The sequence below is a fragment of the Berghia stephanieae genome, chromosome 1 (genome assembly GCF_034508935.2).
Source record: "Berghia stephanieae isolate SIO BIC M18660-M18661 chromosome 1, UCSD_Bste_1.3, whole genome shotgun sequence".
NCBI classification, from domain to species: Eukaryota; Metazoa; Mollusca; class Gastropoda; order Nudibranchia; family Aeolidiidae; genus Berghia; species Berghia stephanieae.
Window position 1 is genome coordinate 114,684,225 of NC_088360.1, and position 10,000 is coordinate 114,694,224.

Genomic DNA, 10,000 nt, shown 5'->3' on the forward strand with positions numbered 1-10,000 from the left:
TATATATATACACACACACACACACACACACACACATATGGCAAAGAAACTCACAACATTGCCATCCGAAGGTTTTAACGCACCAACACACAAAACTATGTGTAACCTTGAACGTTTATAGTCTGGTTAATACAGTTTAGTGAGAATTACTAAACAACATGGATGGCAAAAATCAATAAGAAAGAGCTGAGTGACGTCATCTTCGTTCTATCTATACCCTCAGCAAAACAAAAGCAGCAATAAAAGACAAAAAGCATTATTATGTCAATAAATTGGTTTACGACAAATAAGGTGGATCAAGGCCTTCTATATTGTATACTCTATAGAGAGCCTTGGGTGGATAGGTAGTGAGTGCCGAATTAAGACTGCTGCCTCTAAGGCACTTTTAATAAGTGGCCTGAAAATGTGACCCCCTGGCTCAAACTGAGATCATGTCGGAATGAGTTGAAGAATAATAATTTAATCAATAATTTTAAAAAATAATAATATGAAAATGATGTGCGGTTTGTGGTTATACCTGCTTTATGAACGGCGCAAACTCTTTTACCGCAGTCAGGTGTAAAATGACTAAATGACTGGTAACAACATTGTCTCTTTTGACCAAAAAAAAAAAAAAAATGTAATAATGCCTTACAGGCGTTGTGCTTCGTGTCTCATGCTGCTTCTAGCTTGTGGCTACATATAACGTGCATTGGGCACATTTGGTGGATAAAGCGCTATATGAAAACTTGAAATGTATGGGTGTGAATTGCGGATTTTCGCATGCTTTTTACTAATTCTATGGCTTCTCTTTGTCCATCGCCGATAATAACTTCGAGATACATAGTTTCCTCTCGTTTGACGTAAAATTGTGCTCTTTGTTACCAGTTTAAAACTATACCCATTATTCCTATTTTTGGAGTTTCAGGCAAAATTAAGATTTGTATTCGTAATGAATTAGATAAAGTTGGTGCTTAAAGCCATGCACTGAACTCATCAGTAAAGCTGCATCCATTGCAAAATCTAAAGCCCGTCAGTTTGAAATCCGAAAATGCATTTTTTCTTATGTCAGATATCATTGTGCGACCATGTACTCATTTTCACCATGAATGCGGTGAGAGAATGTCAATATAGAACCTTCTCCAATGTTTGAACTTTGCGGCGCTAGAACCACAGTATTCGAATCGGGGATTTACCGGTCCTGAGGCGAGTATCATTCCACAAGATCACAAAGCTGTTAAACTTAGAATAGATTTTTACAACTAAGTTAAAACTGTGTGGCATTTATCAGTCTGTTTGGTAGATGCCAATTGAGTTTTAACTTTGTTGATAAGGGTAAATACTTTTAAAATGAGAAGTATTGATTTTAACTCCGCTATGATATCTTTTACAAAAGAAACTAGACAGTTTGTTTCCATTAATAGGTTGGAACAAAAACAATAACAAATACATGTTTGAAAATTATCATCATTATTATTATTATCATGATTCTTATTATTATTATATTATTATTATTATTATTATTATTATTATTATTATTATTATTATTATTATTATTATTATTATTATTATTATTATTATTATTTATAATAATAATAATAATAATAATAATAATAATAATAATAATAATAATAATAATAATAATAATAATAATAATAATAATAATTCCAAAATGGTCATTCCACCCTATGATTCATATGAAATCTATTCATTGGTAGTCCTCCGGAGGACTGGTTTCACGCTTCCGAGGAGTTTTGATCCGGAGGAGAGAAAGATGTCACGACACGACTTCTACCTCTTATTTCTAGAGCATCTTGAATTTTTCCCTTATGACATCTACTCAAATCCACTATTGGCTCCCCCATATTCGTTCTCAAGCGCGTCTTTCCGGCATTCTTATAGAGCCAATAATGCCTTACAAGACACTTTTTTACATTTTGGCCAAGAACTTTCGCCTCATACACCGATGTATGAAAAAGACCACAGTTTTGTCAAAAACCTTAAACATTAGACGTTTAAAAAAAAAATTTGTAAAGTGCAATATCCACAAAATTTGCTCAAAGAACTATACAAGGGGTACTTAGCCAACAGCAACACTTAAAATGTAGGACGAGACATGGCGCCTGTTAGGCGATATTACAATTATTTTTTACCGTATAGACACAACGCTTATAACAGCCAGGTACTCATTTACACCAAGAGTCTTTTCCGAGCACTCAACTATGCGCTTGGACCTTCCGCTTCAAAGGCGGGTGTCATACAACAAGACCACATAAACTTTTTAAAAAGTCTCAAGATTGAGGGTGTTTTTGTTTTGTTTTGTTTTGTGTTTCAAAAGATGATCGATCGTTACATCTTTTCATCGATAAACGGAATACAACTTGTTATAGAGGCCAAGAACCGTTTTCATGAACGTGGACTAGCGCTTAGTTTCTGACTATCTCTGACTTAAGTCAAGGACTTGAACAATTCGGATTTCATGTGACCTGACTAAGCTTGGCTAAGTTTTAGTCATTTGCTGAGACAGGACTTCACAAGCTTAGACCGAGACTAGTTATTAGGTTACATCATAGCGTCAACAAGATAGTAGCTATTTTTAGATGAGAGAGCTTCGATTCGGAAGGAAAATACGTCGGTTACGAATTACTGAGTCAAAAAGTGTCCTGCCGCTATTGACACTGGCTTAAAAAAAAAGGATGAGTGCAGATCGCCGAAAGTACACATTTTTGTGAGCAAAAACTAAAAACAAAAGAAAAAATATTGAATCTAATCGACTCTTGAGTTGCGACTGAAGGGAGACTAGAAATCGAAGGATTTGCGTCAAAGAACAACAACAAAAAAAGATTGAATCTAATAGGCTCTTTAGTTGCGACTGAAGGGAGACTAGAAATCGAAGGATTTGCGTCAAAGAATAACCAAACAAAAAAAATTCGAAAGTATAGTGGAGACAAAAGTGATTCTGCTGATTTTGTGACTGACTGAAATACTGTGATTCATCAGAACACACTTTCTCCTTCGTTTTATTATTTTTTTAATTGTTTGTTTTGTTTTTTATTCTGGTTGTTTTTTTTGTTTTTTTTTTTGTTGTTTTTTAAAAAATTTTTTGTTGTTGTTGTTTGTTTTTTTTTGGTTCAATTTGTTTGAATTTCATTGAAACTTTCATTGTCTTAAAAATAAGCCATGGACACCATTGTGGTCTTGCAGTCCAAAGTCAATATCACTTGATTTGATTCATCATGACAAAAGTAAGTTGAAATATAAAAAAAAACCGAAATGTTAATTATACCGGATGTCTTGCTTATTTCCTCTTTGGAAATCTTTTGCGTTGACAGTATGAAGGCGGCTATCTAACATGCCATCATATACTAGAGAGCGGAATGTTACCAGCACAAAACAGCCGATTCTACAACACAATTGGTCAAATTGTGAATTCTTATGAGTGATGAACCCTCCACTTACCGATCATTTGGAATCTTTCAGTCTAACTGATCACCGCATTTTTTGCCTCTCTCTCGTATTGGTGACGAGAATTATAATACTACCCAGCTATTGTAGGAATTTTTACTTCTTTTTGTATTTTTTATTATGTTAATGATGTGTTTATTTCTTGAGTGTATTTCAGTGGATTATTGTGTATCGTGTTTTAAAAAATTTGTTATACTGATTTAATTTTGTATAAAATCACTGTGTCTGGAGATGGAGAGTGAGTTGCCTCATTTAAAACCCTGCCTTTTCCATGATTATACAACCACCACCGTTTGTGAGTTCTATTTATTTATTTATATGTTTTAGGGTTTTATTGCTCAGTATTGTTTAGTTGTAGAAGCTTAGCTGCTGGATAATAGATTTTAGCACACTTGGGGACGAATACGATGAGGGGCGGTTGGACGTTATTGCAAAACCCGGCATCATCAGTGTTCCTCAGTCCCCTGTTTTACCATCCAATTAGTCCTTACAACGCCCACTTCTAGGCAAGAGACTAGCTAGTCCGAGACTAGAAAACGTTCATGAAATCCGATTTTTTTAGCCACTTGCTTCGTTTAGGCTTAAGACTAGCATGTCATTTACTAGACAAAATCTAGTCCTCGTTCGTGAAAACGGGCACAGGAACGGACTACTTTCTAATGAATTTGTTATTATAATGTTCGTAAAGAGTTGGAATTAGAGGTGTTCTTTTTTATTTTTTATTTATAGATTTTGGATACTTCTGTATTCATGCATTAACATGATTAAATATCATCCTATGAAGAAAAAATGATTTTTCTTTCTTTCTTTTGTTTTATACTGTTTTCTTTTCTCGTCGTTTTGTTTTGATTATGTTTTATTTTTGTTTTAATGGTTTTTTAAAGTTATAGAATGATATCAAAATATTTTTTAAAAAATCATTTTTATTTATTTTTATTTATATATTTTCGAGATTATTACAACGTATACTTTCCCAAATGTTCTCATTAAAATACTTGTCCGTTAAAAATGACCTTATCTACGTGCACACTTTATTTGCAGATACGATCGTCTACCTATCACACGCAATTATAGGCCTGTTTTTACAATGCTGCAATCGAATTATATCTAGTTTGCGTTGAGTTGAAGAGTATTTCACACCAAAACATTTTGGAATATATCCCACTTGTAAATAATGACACGTCTTACCGATTTATGACTTGATGCACAGAGTGTTATCTAGAATATCTGACTCATGGTTCATAAGGAACCCCAGAATAAAGAGGAGGGGCCTTTAAAACTAGTATACGTGCTAAAACATCTGACGAACTCATCGATCCTTCAATGTCATTATCGACCAAAATTATTGCCTTTTTATTATATTATTTATTCTAGATTTTTATTTCACATCATCAATAAAAAAAATAATAATAACAAAAGATAAACAAACAAACAAACAAAAATCGAGTAAAACCAAACATTTCACTAATTTGGAATGAATCAATATCAATAATGTCCTGTGTTATTTTGAAAGAAAAAATAATATTATATCGGTAATGTTTACTTTCTAAACACATTGCAAAAAAAAAAAAGTGTGCATTTCAATAGCTGCAATTATTTATACTTTATCATTTATCAAAGAGAATATTTATTCTAGTATATAATTTTTAAAATTTTGCAATCCTTTTGAAATATATAATATAATTTCTTAGGTAATGGTCAAGTGGCATTCCATCAAGTTTCACGATTTTGGTCGTCCACGATTTCTATCTCAAGTCGGAAATTATTGACGTCTTTCAATTGGTTATCTAATCGCTTTTTCATTATGACAAAAAACAAACAAACAAACAAACAAAAACAAAAAAAAAACATTGACCTGCATTGGGACAGTATTGAAAAGCAGCTTAATAGTGACTCTCTATCATACTAAGTGAGATTTAAGTGATGTTATCAAATGTTTTGGAGTTATGATACGATTCCGACTTCTTTTCGGATGTCCCTCGCAATAACGTATGTACTCTCTCTCTCTCTCTCTCTCTCTCTCTCTCTCTCTCTCTCTCTCTCTCTCTCTCTCTCTCTCTCTCTCTCTTTTATATATATATATATATATATATATATATATATATATATATATATATATATATATATATATATATATATTCTCACCTCATTCTGTTATTTCCTCCTACAACGTTGTTTCATCCGTGATTCAGGGAGGTATTCTGTATCGAGTGTCCGGGAGGTGTGTTGTTGGCGGCAATGTTGTTTCCGGGTGTAGGTTTGTTGCGCATGTGTTCGTGTGGATGTGTGTGTGTGTGTGTATACGAGCTGAATGTGGTATGGTGTTTGGTTATTGTTGCTAAGTTATTACTCTTTGTCAGTTTTCGTCACTCGCGGTTTTATTTTTATCATTTGCTGTTATTTATAATGGTATTCAATAGTCTGATGTCACGTCGCCAAGCAACGGCGGCCATCGTGGTTCTAAACAAAGAAAATCGGTCCTTTTTATTCTTCATGCTGGCTAGAAGTTTTCATATGTCTTGTGATCAGAATGTGTAAAAGTCATAACATGATCAAATTTATAATTTTTTTTTCCCTCTGGATACGCTTTTATTTATGCTTGTCGGAGAAATATTTCATAAGGGCGTCCGCCATTGTTCCGATAGTTTAGAGCCAGTTACTAAGTTACCATGCGTCATTACGAGGGAAGTGACGTTACGACTGTTGAAGTGTATTATGTCCACTATCGTCATTGTCATTGTTATTTATGATGTGAACTAATATAAAATTTTCGCGCCTTTATGAGCAGTGGTAGACTGATTCAACATTCTTGGTCAGTTTCTTTCCAAACGTTGAAAGTGAATGTTGTAATCCACTTCTCAATTTACATCTATACACTTTTACTGCATATTTCAAAATATCTTTCTATATATTCTTGGAAGTTTCGAGTTGTAGCCCACCTTATTTCCTACACTGGATTATCCTCACACTTTCGAACTCAACGCACCAGAAATGTAAGTTCTTATTTCTACTTTCAGTTATTATGTTTGGTATCTAAATTGTCTTAGATATGTAGCCCCATTTGTTCGCAGAGATATACTTGTGTTCATTGTATTTAACAATCTGTTAACTTTCAATATTTTCCATCCATATTTCATGAGATATACTTGTATTCATTTGTATTTAATAATCTGTTATCATTCCATATGTTCCATCAATATTTCATAAGATATACTAGTATTCATTGTATTTAATAATCTGTTGTCATTCCATATGATCCATCCATATTTCATAAACTGTATCTGAGTAGAAGCGCTTGTGTTGACCTGGGCCTAATTCCGAAACAATTCACCTGTGGTGAGAACCAGCCCTCTCCCAGTGAGACCAATGATGACCATGCAGAGATCAGACCTAACACCAGAGCATCGTGTGGATATCTACTACGTCAACCCCCGCCTAATATCCAATCCGTACTGGAGCCGCCGTTCCCACCCACTGCAAAAAATCGCCTTAAGTTAGAAAACTACCTCAAAGATCAGTACGCATCATCAGTGTTCAATGTGTGCACTCACCAACCACTACCCGTGATGTCAGGACCACCTATGCGCCTGTTGATTGATCCGGATGCAAAGCCCACAGCAGTTTATACACCATTGCCCGTCCCCCTACATTGGATGGAAGAAGTCAAGAATGACCTCGACAGAGATGTGAGATTAGGCGTCCTTGAACAGGTCCCAATGGATGAACCAGTGACTTGGTGTCACCGCATGGTTGTCTGCGCCAAGAAGGATGGTAAGCCAAGGGAGACAGTGGACTTCCAACCCCTTAACAAATATGCAGCAAGGGAAACTCACCACACTCAGTCCCCATTCATTCAAGCCAGAACAGTGCCACAGAACACAAAGAAAACCGTCCTGGATGCCTGGAAGGCTATCATAGCGTACCCCTACACAAGGATGACAGACATTCACCACACCCTGGGGTAGATACAGATACAAGGTTGCCCCACAAGGTTACATCTCATCACGGGACTGCTACACACGGAAATATGATGAAATGACATCTGATGTCAAAAACAAAATGTGTAGATGACACACTGCTAAGGGCCAACGATACGAGAGATCAGTTTCATCAATCAGTAAATTGGCTTGATTTGTGTGGAAACAACGGAAATACCCTAACCCCAGACAAATTTGTTTTTTGGAGCAGACACTGTTGTGTTCGCAGGATTCGAAGTTACCCCAACAACAGTAAGACCATGCCCAAAACTCTTCGAAGCAATTGAACATTTCCCCACACCAAAGAACTTAACAAATCTGAGATCATGGCACGGGCTTATCAACCATGTATCTTATACTTTTGCATCAGCCCCCATGCAGCCCTTCAGGAACCTCCTCAGTTCAAAAGCACCATTCACATGGACCGCAGAGCATGACAAGTTGTTCGAAAAAGGTCATCATCAAGGGCATCACTAATGGTGTAGAGGTATACGACAAGAAGCGCCCGACCTGCCTCGCCACTGATGGAGTAAAACAGGGATCGGATTTTGGTTGATACAGAAACACTGCCAATGTAAAACAATCAAACCACTATGTTGCAAGAGCGGATGGAAGGTAGCATTGGTCGGGAGTCTCTTCACCACTTCAGCAGAATCTCGCTATCATCCAATAGAGGGAGAAGCCTTAGCAGTTGTGGACGCACTGGAAAAGGCCAGGCACTTCGTCTCATCACCTCATCATCGCAGTAGACCATAAACCCCTCGAGAAGATCTTTGGGGACAGCTCACTGGACGGTATTCCAAACCCAAGATTAAGAAATCTCAAGGAGAAATCACTCAGATTCAGGTTCAAACTTGTCCACATCCCTGGCATGTCAAGACACCCTGTGGGCGAAGCATCCCACCTCGAGCTGTCAGACGACACTGCCGCGCTGTCACACATCCTGTTGGACAGCATCCGAGAGTAATCACCCGACGAGCATCATGAATACCCTGTGATATCAGCAGCCGCCATAGCCTTGAATGCAATCAAAATCATCACATGGGATGATATCAGGACCCAGACGATCAACGACGACGAGATGAGAGAGCTACTCGCACTGGTTGATGATGGTCTACCCACAACGAGGAAGGAGATGCCTCCAGACCTACAAATATACTTCCCTCTCAAAGATGGTTTATCTACCCTAGATGGAGTCATTATGTACAACGATTGCATCATCATCCACAATCACTCAGACCACGAGTTTTAGCAGCACTCCACTCTGTCCACCAAGGGACATCATCCATGACAGCAAGAGCCGAATTCTACGTCTTTTGGCCAGGGATAGCATCCGACATAAAGAAAGTCCGAGCGCTGCCAACAATGTAATAGGAACGCCTCATCACAACCAGACCCACCTCCCACCCCTCCAAAGACCCCAATATATCCATTCCAATCAATATGTGCAGATTTCTTCCAATATAGTGGTCAACACTATTGTGTTATTGTTGACAGATACAGCAATTGGCTCATTGTTGATAAGTCAGAGGAAGGAGCTGCAGGCCTCATAATGAGCCTCAGAAAAACATTCATCACCTTCGGCATTAGTGAGGAACTCACCTCCGATGGTGGCCCAGAATTTGCAGCCTCACAAACCGAGAAATTCCTCAAAGACTGGGGTGTTTACCACAGGATAAGTGGCTTATCCTCACAGCAACTGTAGAGCGGAAGTTGCGGTCAAAACCATCAAGCGCCTTCTAATGGACAACACAGGCCCCTCGGGAACTCTTGACACTGATGCCTTCCACAGAGCTATGCTGCAGTAAAGGAACACCCCGGACAAGGAAACCGGTATCTCACCAGCCCAGTGCATCTTCGGGCGACCAATAAGGGACTTTATACCCATCCATCCAAGGAGATATGAACCTCACCCAACCTGGAGAGAAACCCTCCTAGCCAGAGAAGAAACCTTAAGAAATCGTCACATGAAAATGGCATAGAGGCTGACCGAACACACAAGAAGACTGCCTCCACTGAGAGTTGGCAATAAGGTCAGAATCAAGAATCAAACTGGACCTCACCCAACCAAATGGAACAAGACCGGTACTATCATCGAGGTGGGACAGTACGACCAGTACCTTGTCAAGGTTGATGGGTCTGGCATAGTTACCCTGCGGAATCGGACATTTGTGCGCCAATACATTCCTGCTATGTCTCCAGGGGAGCCCACATCAAAACACATAAACCAGGGTAAACGAAAGGAACCTGAACCAGCAATCCAGACCGATAAGAACCAGACATGGATCCAACCACCAACCTTACCGGTCCCCATTGTGCCTATTGATCGATCCATGCCGGTGCCACTGGAAGATTACATCAATCCCCCTCAGCCAGAAAATCTAGGAGATTAGGAAGAACCAACGGGGGGCGACATCCGAAGACCTCAGCCACCCATGGAGCCAGTCCAACCCCCTCAGCCGATGGATCGACCTCAGGAGCCAGTTCGCCACCCTCAAGAAAAGGTCCCAAGGGCACTTTTACAGCTCGCTCCCCATAACAACCCAGGGAAAATCGAGACCCCTTGCCGTCAACGAGAA